The following is a 15272-nucleotide window of genomic DNA, read 5'->3' as shown; positions in this document are numbered from 1 at the left end:
AATGTTCAAAACATTTCAAGGCATATGTTAGTCTCGGCTGCCTAAGGCAATGGCTGAACTGGGCAGAACAACTGGAAGAAAGGCCGAGTGGTGAGGAGCTTTAGGGAATAAGGACCTAGAACCTCTGGCCCATTATTCCTGAGCCTCTAGGACGCTTGCGTGCATGGGCTGGGTGCATGTTCAAGAAAGACCTGAGAAGGGCCCCGGCTCTCCCCTCTGGTGACTGTCAGACTCTGCAATTAGGAAGGAAAGGTCAAGGCAGAGTTGTAAACAGCCTGGGTGGCGTGGAAGGTGTATCCTGATCTTTGCAGACCATCTCCTCCCCATCTGTAACTACTGGAGGTTGTTTTCTTCTTTTGGGGGGGGCGGTGGTTCCAGGTGTTTAAGGAAATGTCTGCCCAATGAGCACCACATTCACAGAACAGACACTTCGGTGAGCACACACGACAAGGAATACAGATTTTACACAATTAGTTCAGAAAAGTCACTACAGTAGCAACTACTGCGAGCTGTGCCAGTAAACCCTGGAGGGGAAGACTGATATTTGAGTTGTACATTATACTATTCAAAATGTCAATTTTCAACAAAAAACATTTAAAACTTTTTTAATGTTTATTTGAGAGACAGAGAGACAGAGACAGAGACAGAGCACAAGTAAGGAGGGGCAGAGAGAGAGGGAGACACAGAATCCAAAGCAGGCTCCAGGCTCCAGCTGTCAGCACAGAGCCCGACATGGGGCCCGAAGCCACAAACCATGAGATCATGACCTGAGCTGAAGTCAGACGCTTAATCGACTGAGCCACCCAGGTGCCTCCCCCAAAACACTTTTTACAAAAAGTTTATTTATTTATTTTGAGGTAGAGAAAGAATGAATGGGGGGGCAGAGAGAGAGGGGGACAGAGGATCCTACGTGGGCTCTGTGCTGACGGCAGAGAGCCTGATGCGGGGCCAAAACTCACAAATCATGAGATCGTGACCTGAGCTGAAGTCGGATGCTTAACCAACTGAGCCACCCGGGCACCCCAACTAAAAAACACTTTTGAGATGTGCAAAGAAACAAGAACATGGACCCCGTAGACCGTTGAAAACAAAGCAATTGACGGAAACCGTTCCTGAGGATGCTCATGCATTAGACTCTCTAGACTTACTTAAAACCAATGATATCAAATATGCACAAATACCTAAAGGAAATCATGAGAACAATATCCCCCAGGGAGAAGATAACAATGGTGAATGCATTAGGAAGTGTCCCCTCCTCTCTTTTTGAGGAATTTGGGGACAAGTCGTGTTAATTCTTTGTCAGATGGTTGGTAGAATTAACCAGCAGTGAATCCTGGCACCGAGATTTTCTTTGTTGGGAGGGTTTTGATTCCTGATTCAATCTCTTACTATAGGTCTATTCAGATTTATTATTTATTCTTGAGTTGTTTTTGGTAGTGTTTATATTTCTAGGAATTGATCCTTTTTTTTTTTTTTTTTTTTTTTTTTTTTTAGAGCGAGAGAGAGAGAGAGAGAGAGAGAGAAGTCGGGCTGACTGGAACTTGTGTTTTACGTGAAGTGGGGCTCGAGCTCACCTGATGTGGGACTTGAACACACGAATTGTGAGATCATGACCTGAGCCGAAGTCAGTCTTAATGAATGAGCCACCCAGGCGCCCAGAAATTTACCCGTGTTATCTAGGCTGTCTGATGTGCTGGTGGAAAACTCTTTGTGGTATCGTCTTATAATCCTCTTTATTTCTGTAAGGTTGGTAGTGATGTCTCCATGTTCATTCCTGATTTTAACAGTTTGAGTCTACTTCCCCCCCAACCCCGATCAGGCTAGGATGGGGCTACTATTATAAACAGCAAAGAGAAAACCAGAAAATAACCAGTATTGGTGAGGATGTGGAGAAATCAGAACCCTCATGCCCTGTCGGTGGGAAAGTAAAATCTGCCACCGCTCTGGAAAGCAGTGTGGTGTTTCCTCCAGCATTAAAAATGGAACCGGCATATGATGCAGCCATTCCACTTCTGGATACACATGCAAAGAATTGAAAGCAGGATTGTGAAGAGTTATTTGCACACCCAAGTTTGCAGCAGCACAATTCCCAGCAGCCAAGAGGCAGGAGCACCCCAGTGTCCACCTCCACCAGTGAGTGATGGATGAACAAAATGTGGTAGGAACGTGCATTGGTACATCACCCAGCTTTCAGCGGGAAGGAATTGCTGCCACCTGCCATGTGGGTGACCCTGAGGACAGGATGCGAAGTGAACTAAGCAAGTCACGAAAACACAAACGTTGCATGGTTCCATTTCTATGAGATGAGGCATGTAGAGTGGTCGGCCTCACAGAAGCAGAAGGAGCAGGGTGGTTTTGGGGAGCTGGGCAGGAGAGGGTGACCGGGAGTTGGTGTCCACCGGGTATAGAGTTCCGGTTCTGCAAGATGCAAAAGATCTGGGCATCGGTTGTGCACCACTGAATACACACCGTGATACTGTGATTCACGGTAAATATATATTTGGTCTTCGCCCCTGTTTCTGGCACAGATTTCCCCAATTTCCTGAGTGATGAAAACAGTGACACTGCCTTTTGCTGTGTTCATGGGTGGCTTTTGGACTCTACCTGAGGGGGGAGGCTGGCTGCTGGGGGAGCCAACCCTGCGATTACATGGCTGGAACTTTCCATCCCCTCCCCCCACCTCTGGGGAGGGAGAGGGGCCGGAGACGGCGTTCGGTCCCCAGTGACCAGTGATCCAATCAATCGTGCCCGTGTCATGAAGCCTCCCCAAACGCCCATCCGACTGGTGAACACGTGGAGATAGCAGAGAGCGTGACATGCTCGGTTACTGTCACGGGGCCCGAGTGTGCACGGGCACTAGCTTCGAGGGTCCCAACAGACCAGATTCGACCACTCACCGCTGACAAAAGCCAAGGGCAGAGAGACACAGGAAAGGGTGGTGACTCAAGAAAGGATCCATTTCGGTGAGGCCGGTGCTGGGAAGATGGGGGGCTGACATCTCAAGGTGCTGCAGACAGTCCTGGTGGTGGTTCTCTCTCTCTCTTTTTCTTTCTTTTTTTAATTTTTTTAATGTTTATTTATTTCTGAGACAGGAGAGACAGAGTGTGAGCAGGGGAGGGGCAGAGAGAGGGAGACACAGAATCGGAAGCAGGATCCAGGCTTGGAGCTGTTAGTATAGAGGCTGGTGAGGGGCTCGAACTCACAAGCTGCGAGATCATGACAGGTGCCACCCCCTTGTGAAGTTTTATTTGTTTCCTTGGATTTTACATGAGGACAATCTAGGACAACGGTCAGTGGGTACTTGAGGTGGACAGTGAAGTTCGGGTCGATCGCTGTCTTGGGGTCAATCCCGCGGTGTCTTGCTGACGTCAGGGACGTCCGTCCCTGTTGCTTGAGGGTTAGTTTGGCTGCCCTCAGGGTCTTTGGCTGGCGTTACGAGATGAGCTGGGAGGAAGGACCCGATCGGTCAGGAGCACAGATGATGGGCAGAGAGCAGGGGGGCTCCGAGCCTCCGCTGCACCTTGCCCTGTGCTCCCCATCCCTTCCGCCCGGCTGGTCCCGAGTGCTGTCCTGTGTGACACACAGGCGATCTAGGAGGTGACAGGCTTGTCTGAGTTCTCTGAGCCGCTCCAACGTTATTCGAACCCGAGGGCAAGGTTGTGGGAACCTCCTCTCTATAACTTAGAGACGCGGGCGACCTATCTCCCCGGGCGCTGAGTGACCCCTGAGTTGGCCGCACAGGGACTCCAGGGGCCACACACAACAAAGGAAACAGACCTCACGTGGTTCAGACAAGTCACAGCCCCGAAAAGCAAAGAGTAGCAGCTTCACGGAGCAGCAATGATGAGGCTTGGGGAGCGGGGGCTGCAGAACTGAACGGTGGGCGGGTCACCAACCTTCCACTGGAGCCAAGCCCCGCCCCCTGCAGGGCCGGGTCCTGGTGGCTGCCAGATGTTCCACCTGCTTCTCCGCGACTCCACGGCCGGCCTTTGCAGGGGCCTTTGCAGACACATAACTCACCTCTGAGCCTCCCCGAGAAGCCACGGCCAGGAACCCACACGAGGACCTCTGCACCCTGCAGTCCGCAGCCCGGGGCTCTCAGTCCGCTCCTGGCTCCACACCAGCCCCCGGGGGCTCCTCCCAGGGTGGCCCAGCACCACCCGGGCCCCGTGCACCCCCATCGCCCACCCCCAGCCTTCTCACCCTCGGGCTCTGACTCCGGGGACTCCAAATACTGGTCCCAGGACCGGTGAACGAAGAACTTACGGCGGGGCCGGGGCGCTGGAGGAGGACTTCCCAGGCCAACTCCAGGCCTTGCTTCCGGTGACCTGCGTGCGGCCACTCTCTCCACGGGTCCAGGGTGGCCCTCCTGGGCGACGGGACACAGGTACAACTCTGTAGGGCGGGTGAATCCAGATTCCGCCAATCGTTTCCCGATTTCATCGGTTGATTTCTGTAAAGACAGTGACCCGCGGACGGCCCGGAGACATCACAGCCCCGCCCGGCCACCTCAGTGTCCTTCCGCCCTCTCCCCCTGCAGCTCTCAGATCGGACCCAGACCTGAGTGTGCACAGACCTGCACCCGGAGCACAGTGACATCCACCTACAGGGCTCGGGATGAACGTTGGGGACAAGAAGGCCACCCCAGCACACCCTGTTCCTCCTAGCCAGCTTTGACCTGGGGTGTGAGCATGACCCACCCACCAGGCATCTGACCCCTTCATCAGTCTGCTCCTGCTCAGGTGGGCCCTCCACACACGAACCCTCCTTACACACACACACACACACACACACACACACACACACACGGGAGGGGACGTGGGGCTTCACAGGTCAGATCAGAGCGGTTTCGGACTGGACTGGATGTTCCTGGGTCTCCTGTGTTACCTTTGGGTCCCTGCGAGCTAGAGACCTGAGGCGTCCTGTGCACGACCTGACCCACTGTCTCCCGGGTCGGGAAGGGTCGCGGCCACGGGCTCCCCCGAGCCGGCAGCCGCGGGACACGGGCACACAACAGGAGAACATGTTCGTCAGGCAAAGGTGTCCCAACGAATGAGCCCAGTAGGGCGCTGTCTCCAGAACGTGAGTGCCTGGTGACCCGGGTTCCGAGTTCTGTTGGGGTCTGTTACCAGGGAGGTGAGGTCACTTCCTGGGGTCCCCTTACCCGACTTCCTGCTCCTACAAGAGCCCCTCCCAGGCTGCAAAGGGGCTCCCCTCCACGCCATGCCCTGTCCCTACAGTGACACCAACACAGCCCAGACACGTCCCCGAGAAGCCTGGTGCGGCCGGGGCCATGGCTTTGGGGCCACAGAGCTGGGTTCAGACCTGGGTTTTGCTCCTGACCAGTGCTGGGACCCTGCACTGTGCCTCGCGGGGCCCCCGGTCACCCGGCTGCACAGTGGGGTCCTTCTGGCATCTACTTGTAGGGGCGCCATCAGGGAGCCACCTGTAGACACGTCCCGTGCCTGCTATCCCATGAGGCTCGTGGGCACACGTGAGTGTGGAAGGACGAGGAAGGGGTGGGCCTGGCACGGAACACACTCACACGGGCCTGGGTCTGCTCCGGGTCCAGGTACAGCCACCCCTCCTGCCTGGGTCCCAGTCCCGGGGGAAGGTGGAGGTGAACTCGTTCACACCCTGTGCCCTCCGGACATGCACTCCAGGGGCCCCATTACATTTGGGCTCAGGTCCCAGAGCCTGGTCTGGGCCTACGTGATGGGCGGTCCCCACTGTGGCTCCCCGCCTTCCCGATTCCTGGTCCCACGTGCTTCTGTCACCCCCTCCCCTCCTGGGTGGACGGCCCGTGTGACCGGGTTCTAAGGGCTAGAATATGACGACCGGGTGTCATTTCTGGGCCGATTCATGGAATTTCTGGTTTCCTCTCTCGTGGGTCCATTCTCTGTCTCTGCCTCGGACTCTTTTTTTTTTTTTTTTAATTTTCTTTTCAACGTTTTTTTATTTTATTTTTGGGACAGAGAGAGACAGAGCATGAATGGGGAAGGTGCAGAGAGAGAGAGAGACACAGAATCAGAAACAGGCTCCAGGCTCTGAGCCATCAGCCCAGAGCCCGACGCGGGGCTCGAACTCACGGACTGCGAGATCGTAACATGGCCGAAGTCAGACGCTTAACGGACTGCGCCACCCAGGCGCCCCTCTGCCTAGGACTCTGTCTGTCTCTGTGTGTCTCACGGAAGCAGGGCCTCTGGGCTCCAGCGTCCTGGGGACAACCCTCAGAAGCCTCCCTTGTGGCCCGTGTCCCTCCCCAGGCCCGGTGCTCAGCTCCCTCATGAGGCCTCCTTGGCCCAGCCAGGGCACTGCCTGGGTAACTACTTCCTAATGAGGGCCCGAGGCTTCATCAAGGAGGGTCTTGACCTCGGTCACCACACCAGGGGCTGCTGCTCGGCCACGTGCTGCAAACCCAGGTCCTCGGTCCTCCAAGCCCCCAGGCTGCCCTCTGCTCAGAAGGACCTTGAGGGAGTAGGAAGCATTTTCCCAGGAGGGGAGAACAGAGGGCCAGGGATGAAGATCCCAGGACACAGAGTGGTCTATGAGCCTGTGGGACCCTTGGGACACTGTCGACGCAGCCCAGTTTAGGAGGAGGAAGCTGAGTCCTTCTGTGCCGTAGCCCCATCCACACTTCCTAGCTCCAGGGGCCCAGCGTGGTGGACACAGGACCCCAGACCCCGTCCTCCCCTAGTTCCTGGCAATCCCCCCCGGACACCTTGGGGACCCCCTGACCCTCAACCGGCACATCTGCCCTCCCTATGTGGTGGGTCCCAAGCTATTGCCAGGAATCCTGATGTCCCTGCCCCATAGCCCCACTGCCTCCAGCCTTTCTCTTCTTTCCCCCTATTACCCACGCCCTCCCGGTGTGGACTCCCTTCTGATCTCCAGTGGGACAGTCAGAATATGTGTGTGTGTTTGTGTGTGTGTGTGTGTGTGTGTGTGTGTGTGTGTTTGTGTGTGTGTGCACGCGCCATTCTGGAGATGCCCAGAGGTCACAGCCTCACAGCGACGGGGTGGATAGGGACCCCCGAGCATCTCAGGGGCTCTCATTCCCAGGGGGAACCCCATGGGGGGTAGAGGCTGGCCTAGGACTGGAGACCAGCCCTGCTCCTTGGACCCTGCACACCTCACTTGTCCTGGGCCAGTCCTTGCCATTCCTCAGGGTCCCTCTGTCCCTGGGGGTCAGACAGGGAAGTGCATCAGTGTGGCCACGGCCCAGGCTCGCCCCCAGGGGTAGGTGGAGGGGAGGTGCCCCAGGTACACAGGCCTCCCTCCACAGGGCCGGATGGGTCGTGCGGAGGCCAGGTGTTGCCAGGGACCCGCACTCAGCACGTGTAGATGATCCAGACGGACCGGTGATGTGCATGAATCCAACCGCTCCCCACCTGGCTGGTCACCCATGTTCCCACCTCTGCCAACTGCACTGGGAACCAAACCTCTCCTGAGTCGCAGAACCATGCCCGCCCCTGCCAGGCAGACCTCAGGGTGCGAGGCAAGGTGGGTTGGACATCTGGGGACAAGATGGCCAGTGACTACACCAACCCCACCCAGCTGGCCTGGACCGCAGACTCCACCCCGGGGTCCAGGTGTATGGACCCTGGGGCATGGCTGGGCCAGGGCTCCTGGAGGCAGCAGTGGAGGCCGACTCAGGGCAGGGAGAAGTCGGTCCGCCCTTGCCCTTCTCCTTTCCTCCTTCCGCCTTGTCTTCCTTGCAAGACGTTGGACACGGTTCCAGCCTGTGCCTGGCTGCAGCCCTGTGAGGAGTCAGAGGGTGGCAAGCTGCCCGGGGAGGCTGGGGGCCAACTCCAGGATGACCAAGTGTCAGGGAGCTACTGTAACTGGGCATCCCCCAGGCACTCAGTGATTTCAGCCCTTTGTATACCTGAGCCGTGACCCCGGGACCGGGTATCAGCCCATTCCTCACCCCAAGAGGCACATATCCTCCCCAGCCGAGGCCCCATCGGTGGCCAGTCCTCCCTTAAGCCCCAAGAGGTCCAGCTGCTCCACAAGCTCTACATCTTTCCTGGCTGGAGTCAGAGCAGCCAACAGGGGCCTGGATCCGGGCCCTGGAGCCCCTCAGGGAGGACAGGTGAGACCAGGCAGGAGCCAGGAGAGGGCAGAGTGCAGTCTCCTTGAGGTCACGGCCTCCTGCTCAGGCCAGACTCTGGTGTGTGCCGACCCCTAGGTCATCTGGGCCCCAGCTGCCGGGCAGGATCGGGGACAGAGACCACAATGTGGCTCCTGGTAGCTCACAGGTGTCCCTGTGCCCTGTAGCTACACCTGTCCTACCAGCTGGACTCCCTCCTGGTCGCCAGGCAATACCCATGGCCAAAAGGAACAGGCCACTGTCAAGGTCTGGGAAGAATGAGTGGCCAGGCAGAAGGGGAATGCTCGTCCTCGGCTTGGGGGTCCCTGCCGGGCTGGCGGGGGCTCCAGAGGTGGTATTCCAGCTCTCTGCTGACCAGCCCTGTGCCCAGAAACACCTGCCTCCCTTCTCTGGGCCTCACTCTCCTGCTCTGTGAAATGGGTGATGCAGAGAGATCCCTCCCATGGCAGGAACAAGGCGGGTACCGGTGACGGATGGAGCACCCGTACAGGACCCGGATCGCAGACCGCAGTGGGGAAGCGGGGAGGGGACGCCAGTGAGGCCCTGCCCCCAAAGCCATCCAGCCTTTCCATGCAGCCACCAGGGCTTGGCATGGCCCCAGGAGTGGTGGCCGACCAGACTCCTGACACAGGTCCCTGTGGCCTCTTTCTCAGCAGTGGGGACCCAGGGGCGGGGACACCCAGGGTGCAGGGATGTTCGGGGCAGCTCCTCCTTTGGAGGGAAAGAGAACAATGGAGACGTTCTCTGGGGTCCCCCAGGCCAGGAGAAATGGGATGAACGCTCCCCCAGCCCACACAGCTCTTCCCCGTGACTATTTCCCTGGCGGGGGTAGGGGGTCAGCGGGTTATACTGGCTGTAGACAGTGACTCTGCACTTGAATGTGTGAGCCCCCAAATTCACCATATACACTGAAGGGCGGTTTCATTGAAAACTCGGCAGGAACTTGCTTCGGCAACTTGTGAGTCTGACTTCGGAGCCCAGTCCCTGCCAGAGTCCCCAGGGCCGTTCTGTCCTCCCAGTCCCTCTCAGAGACCCCAAGGCTCGCGCTGTCCTCCCATTCACCCCCAGAGACCCCAGGGCCCAGGCTGTCCTCCCATTCCCTCCCGGATACCCCAGGGTCCTGACTGTCCTCCCCGTCCCTCCCGGAGACCCCAGGGCCCGGCTCTCCTCCTGGTCCTTCCCAGAGACATCAGGCGTCAGCTCAGCCTCAGCCTCCACGCTCCCCCGGGCAACCTTGGGCGCTCACGAGCTCTGTCTCTCAGGGTCCGCAAGCACAGCTCCTCACTGCCCCTGTCCCCCCAACCGGCGGGCGACACTGCATCACCGGTGCCGGCCTGGACGTGAGGATCAGCAGCCTGGACGAGAGCATCCGCCGAGCTGGCAGGGGGAACGTCCCTTGGTCCCCTCTCCGAGACCACCGAGGTACAGACCTCACTTGAACAACTCCTCTGACATGAGACCATCTGTGGACCTGCCGGGGAATCGAGCCCTGGGAGCAGGCGACGACCTGCTCTGCTCTACAGAGGACGACACTGAGGCAACATCATCCTCCCAGGCCGGTGCCTTGGAATCCATGCTTGTCTGGGGGCAAATACCAAGCCTGCAAGCCACCTGCACATCTAGGATGCCGTGGCTCTGACGACACTGCCTGATCACGTCCCCTGCACCTGGCAAGCTGCGGTGACCCCCGACTCTTTACCTGACGTCCGGAGCCCCGAGTGAACTGGGCCAGATGCCCTCCCCAGGGTGTTCCTCTCCCTCCTCCCTAGTGTTTTCCCCTCCCAGGCAGCCCACCATCCCTTTCCCTCGAGCCCCCTGCTACCACCGTCCCGCTCCATGGCTCCCATCCAGAACACCCTCATCTCTAAGGCTGGCTTCAGAGGTCACCTCCTCGGGGTCCTGCGAAAGCCCAGGCTTCGGGTCAGAGCGACCCGGGCTCACACTCACAGCGGAGCCTCGTCAGAGTCCTGTGACACACAAGCTCTATGCCAGCTTCTGGGCCCTCGGTGCTCTTTTTGAAGATGGGGTCGGCGGCTCCCACGTCCGGTGGGGGTGTGGGGGATGAAAGCAGGGAGGTGAAGGTGTCTGAAGTGGGGGAGCTTGTGGGGGGAGGGGGTCTCGGGAAGGCACGGGGAGGGGATGGGGAGGAGGGAAAGGCGGCCTGACCTCTCCCTGCCCAGACTGGTGTCCACCTCCCCCTCCCCCTGCTCAGCCAGACGCCCGAATGAATAGTGGAGTGGAGTGTGGGGGCCAGGTCAGCAGGGTGGGGGTCTGTCTCGTTTCCCTCTTGCCCCCGTGTCTCCATACCCACTGCGTCCAGCCGCCCTGCCTGGGTAGAGTGGCCGTGGCCCCAGACCTCAGAGGATATGAGGGTCACTGAACGGGCAGTGGAGATCGGATACGTGCGACCCCAGGGGTCGTGGGCTCCTGCCGCGAGGTGGTCCCGTGCGCGCAGTCCCATGGTCCTGGTGCACCTGCGAGGGATCCACCTACCTCGACCTTTGGTGGGAGCACCTCCCCGCCCACAAGGCTCCCGCGCCACATCCTGCCCGAAGGTGGGAGCCAGGGGCCACTCTAGCCGGACTGGTGAAGCTCCTCCTCCAAGCGCTCATGGAACAGTCGGGAAACTGAGGCTAGGAGAGGCAGGGACTGGCCGGGAACCCACCAGGTGAGCAGAGCCTAGAGGGGCTGGGGGAGGTTTCGGGCTCCTAGGCCAGGGCTTCACTTTCCCATGGGGTTTTTGAGGGAATGAGAGCCTCTAAGATCCTGGAGGACCGCTGAACCCATCCCATGTGGGGTCCTTTCCTCTGGGCATCCCTGAGTGGGCACAGGTCCACGCAATTGCATGGAAACACAGTCCCCCGCCCCCAGTAACTAATCACCCACGTGGGTATCAAAGGATGAGTGGACTCTGGAGTTGACAGGCGGTGGGGGAGAAAAGTGGTGTGGGGCGGGGACATTGTCTCCAGGGAACATGCCCATGAGTGGAGCCATGCCAGGCCGATGGCCAGGGGATCCCCAAGATGCCCCCGTGTGTATCACAGGCACCCCCATTCTAGAGAAGCACCCCACTCAGCTCCCGTGGTTGGAGACCTTCGAGTGCGCAACGTGTTCTCATGCTGTGTCATGATATCTCGAGGCTGTGGTCTCAGGAGAGCCCACAGGGAGAGCCTTTTCCCACTTGCAGACGGTGGGTCCGGTCTCACCCCCGAAGCCTCTGGTCACTTGCCCGGAGGGACTCAAAGGTGACATGGGAGGCCCTGGCTTGGCCGGTCTAGCCTGACACGGCCCTGATCCGACTGGTGAGTTGCACGAGCCTCCCTGTGTCTGTGAATGTGTGTGAGGCTGTGTGTGTTTGTAAGGATGGACGTGGGGGGAAGCCACCCAGAGCAGGAGCAGGCTGATGGGAGGGTCATGTCCACACCCCAGGTCAAGGGTGACTGGGAGGAACAGGGTCAGTTATGTAGGGCTACAGGACACAGGGACACATTCTGGTGCCCGTCCCCGAGCCCGGCCGGCAGCTGGGGTCCAGGTGCCCTAGTGGTCGGCACACACCAGGGTCTGGGCTGAGCAGGAGACAATGACCTCAAGGAGACTCCACTCTGCCCTCTCCTGTGTTCTGTGCCAGGCGCACTCCTTCCTCATCCTCCACGGCCACGTGTGCCCACGAGCCTCATGGGATAGCAGGCACGGGACGTGTCTACACGTGTCTCCCTGATGGCGCCCCTACAAGTAGATGCCACAAGGACCCCACTGTGCAGATGGGGAGACCGGGGGGCCCCAGGAGGCACGGGGTCTGTGCAGGGTCCCAGCACTGGTCAGGAGGAAAACCCAGGTCTGAACCCCACTCTGTGGCCCCAAAGCTGTGGCACCGGCCGCCCCAGGCCTCGCGGGGACGTGTTTGGGCTGTGTTGGTGTCACTGTAGGGACAGGGCATGGCGTGGAGGGGAACCCTTTGCAGCCTGGGAGTGGCTCTTGTAGGATTAGGAAGCCTGGTAAGGGGACCCCAGGAAGTGACCTCACCTCCCTGGTCACAGAGCCCAATTGAACTGAGAACCCGGGTCACCAGGCACCCAGGTTCTGGACACAGCGCCCGATTGGGCTCATTCGTTGGGACACCTTAGCCTAATGAACATGTTCTCCTGTTGTGTGCCCGTGTCCCACGGCTGCCGGCTCAGGGGAGCCCGTGGCCGCGACCCTTCCCGACCCTGGAGACAGTGGGTCAGGTCGTGCACAGGACACCTCAGGTCTCTAGCTCGTAGGGGCCCAAAGGTAACACAGGGAGACCCAGAGACATCCAGTCCAGCCCGACACCACTCTGATCTGACCTGTGCGGCCCCATGTCCCCCCGTGTGTGTGTGTGTGTGTGTGTGTGTGTGTGTGTGTGTCTGTGTCTGTGTGGATGGAGGGGTCGTGTGTGGAGGGTCCACCCGAGCAGGTGCAGGCTGATGAAGGGGTCAGATGCTTGGTGGGCGGGTCAGGCTCACACTCGGTCAAGGCTGGTTGGGAGGGACAGGGTGTGCTGGGGTGGCCCTCTTGACCCCAATGTTCATCCCGAGCCCTGTAGGTGGATGTCACTGTGTCACAGGCCTAGGGCTGTGCACACTCAGGTCTGTGTCCGATCTGGGAGCCACAGGTGGAGAGGGTGGAAGGACACTGAGGATGGCCGGGCACGGCTGTGATGTCTCCGGGTTGGCCGCGGGTCACTGTCTTTACAGAAATCAACTGATGAAATCGGGAAATGTCTGGCCGAATCCCGATACACCTGCCCTACAGAGTTGTGCGTGTGCCCCGTCGCCCAGGAGGGCTACCCTGGACCGAGGAAGAGAGTGGCTGCAGGGAGGTCTTGGGAAGATAAGCCTGGAGATGTTCTGGGAAGGCCTCCTTCACCGCCCAGTCCCCCACTGGGTCCTGGTTCACGGGTCCTGGGATCAGGACCCGGAGCCCCCGGAGCCAGAGCCCGAGGGTGAGAAGGCTGGGGGTGGGACTTGTGTGTTCATGGGACCAGGGCGGTGCTGGGCCACCCAGGGAGGAGCCCCCGGGGCTGGTGTGGGGCCAGGAGCAGAGATTGAGAGCCCTGGGCTGCGGCCTGCAGGGAGGCAGAGGTCCTGATGTGGGTTCCTGGCCATGGCTTCTCGGGGAGGCTCTCGGGTGAGTTGTGTGTCTGCAAAGGCCCCTGGAGAGGCTGGCGCTGGTGTGAGGTGGGACCATCCCTCTTCTCACCCTGACGCCTTGGAGCCACTGCAACCATCACTCTGTTTCCTTCTCAAGAGTCCGGGGCAGGAGCGGAAGCCGGTGCGGCTCCAGAGCCCGACCCAAGGGCATCGGGGTCCTCGGAGTCTCTGCAGTCAGGGGTGGAGTCTGGGGCGACTCCTGCAGGGGCCTGGGAGCCAGCAAGTGACCTGGGACCTGTGCAGGGACAACAGGCAACTGAGCAGAGTCAGCTGGGTCCTGCTTCTGCTCCCGCTTCTCCTGGTTCCACTGTTCCTGCTTGTGATCCCAACACTGCTCCTGCCATCGCCCTTCTCCCCGCCCCTGCCACTGCCCTTGATCCCACATGGATGTCGGCCAAAAAACAAGGGCTTGAAGACCTATACAGGGTGCTTTTTTTATCTTATTTTATTTTTTGTTTATTATATTTTATTTCAAATTCATTCTCCAATCCCTGACTGCGACCCCCCACCAAAATGTCTCTTCCTCTTCTCCCTTTTCCTTTTACTCTTCGATTTTTTAGCTGTTATGGTATTTGTTCATTAGTTATAATCTATATTCATCTTCAATAAAATGTTTTATTTATTTTACGTTGTGCAATTCCTGAGCACGGGGTACGCTCACAACGCTGTGAACCTCGCCACAGAATTTTGTTGCAGAATATCTCGATCCCCAAGGGTCACCGTGTACCCAGAGCCCTCACTCCCCATTCGTGCCCCCTCCAGCCCCTGGGAACCCCCAGCCTGCTTTCTCTCCGTGTTTCGTTACCTAGTCTGGAGGTTTCCTTCAAGTGGAATCTCACAAGAGATACCTTTGGGTCTGCACCGACTTTTCAGACGGGACAGATTCATTTTTGTACTTTGTGGCTGTTTGAAATAGACTTTTTCTCCATTGACATTGAAATCACAATGGATTAAGGATTAGGTGGGAATATGGAGGCCCCTTCGGTGACAATGGGCACGGTCTCGGGGTGGAGACCCCCGTGCGTGCTGTGACACCACAGCCTGAAGCCAGACAGGACACGGCTGGTCCTCCCGTGGCCCAAACAGAAACCGGGAGATGCAGAAGGTGGGACGGTCACACCACAGAAGGGAGAACATCCCTCACGACCCAGGGCCAGAAAGGTTCACAGGCCTCTGTGCCAAATAATGCGCCAAAGCCAGTGCGTTCCCCGGGATGGAGGCCAGACCCGTCCCAGTCCAAGGGGAGGCGACCCCCACGGGAGCAGGCATCAGAGGTGCGGGTCGTCCCGGGGAGGGACTCGGGCAAGTGAGACCCCAAGGAGGCAGCGATGGTCACCTTCAGACGGGCAGGTTTCTGGTCTAGGGAACGGCAGCCCAGGTGACAACGTGAGGAAGCTGAGGCCCCAGCCGTTCCCCAGCGAGAAGTCCTTGTCCTGCAGGGGACCGGCTGGCCCAGTACTGGGAGAGCCCCCAGAGCCCGGAGTCGGCCCTTCCCCAGCCCCATGTGGGGCCTCAGGCAGGTTGGTCAGCTCTGCTCCCCTGATTCAGTGGGTAGGGGACCTTGGCAGGTGTGGGATCCCCCAGGAGTAGGGACCCCGAGCCCCAGGACGCCAAGATGCACGCCTGCGGGTAGGACAATCCAAAGTCAAGGAGATGGGCTTCCTGACCCAGCTTGTCTTACTAGTGACTCAGGGTGTGCTATGAGCCCCGGTGTCCCCATCTGTGACATGGGGACGTAACGGGCCTTCAGATGGGTTGGCGCATTCCCTGAGACATGAGGTGGAATCGTGGCCTGGTGCCTGGAGGACACAAAGGGCCACCTGGAAGGCTGTCCCAGAGTCCCCCAGGGCACAGGATTCCGGAAGCCCCTCCTTGGCCCCTGCCCACTGTCCCCCTTCTGGGAACACTCAGCGTTGTTTGCGGAGGAGGTGAAGATGATCCAGTAGGTCAGCAGGTCCCACGTGGAGGAAGGTCAGCGCTGGAGG

General features: G+C 58.9%; 2 long non-coding RNA genes across 2 annotated transcripts; one reads left to right on the top strand and one right to left on the bottom strand.

Annotated features, from left to right (window-relative positions):
* Positions 1-3219: 3219 nt before the first annotated feature.
* On the bottom strand, positions 3220-4918 carry LOC123383635. The gene is made up of 3 exons (XR_006593541.1): positions 4888-4918; positions 4204-4453; positions 3220-3444 (listed from the first exon to the last, which is right to left on the bottom strand). It is a non-coding gene; the product is annotated as an uncharacterized LOC123383635 (long non-coding RNA).
* A 5376-nt stretch (positions 4919-10294) lies between these two features.
* Positions 10295-13438, top strand: LOC123383634. Its single transcript, XR_006593540.1, has 3 exons — positions 10295-11415; positions 12832-13079; positions 13385-13438. It is a non-coding gene; the product is annotated as an uncharacterized LOC123383634 (long non-coding RNA).
* Positions 13439-15272: the final 1834 nt, after the last annotated feature.

The sequence above is a fragment of the Felis catus genome, assembly GCF_018350175.1.
Source record: "Felis catus isolate Fca126 chromosome D4 unlocalized genomic scaffold, F.catus_Fca126_mat1.0 chrD4_random_Un_scaffold_65, whole genome shotgun sequence".
NCBI lineage: Eukaryota > Metazoa > Chordata > Mammalia > Carnivora > Felidae > Felis > Felis catus.
This window is presented reverse-complemented; position numbering and strand designations above follow the sequence as displayed.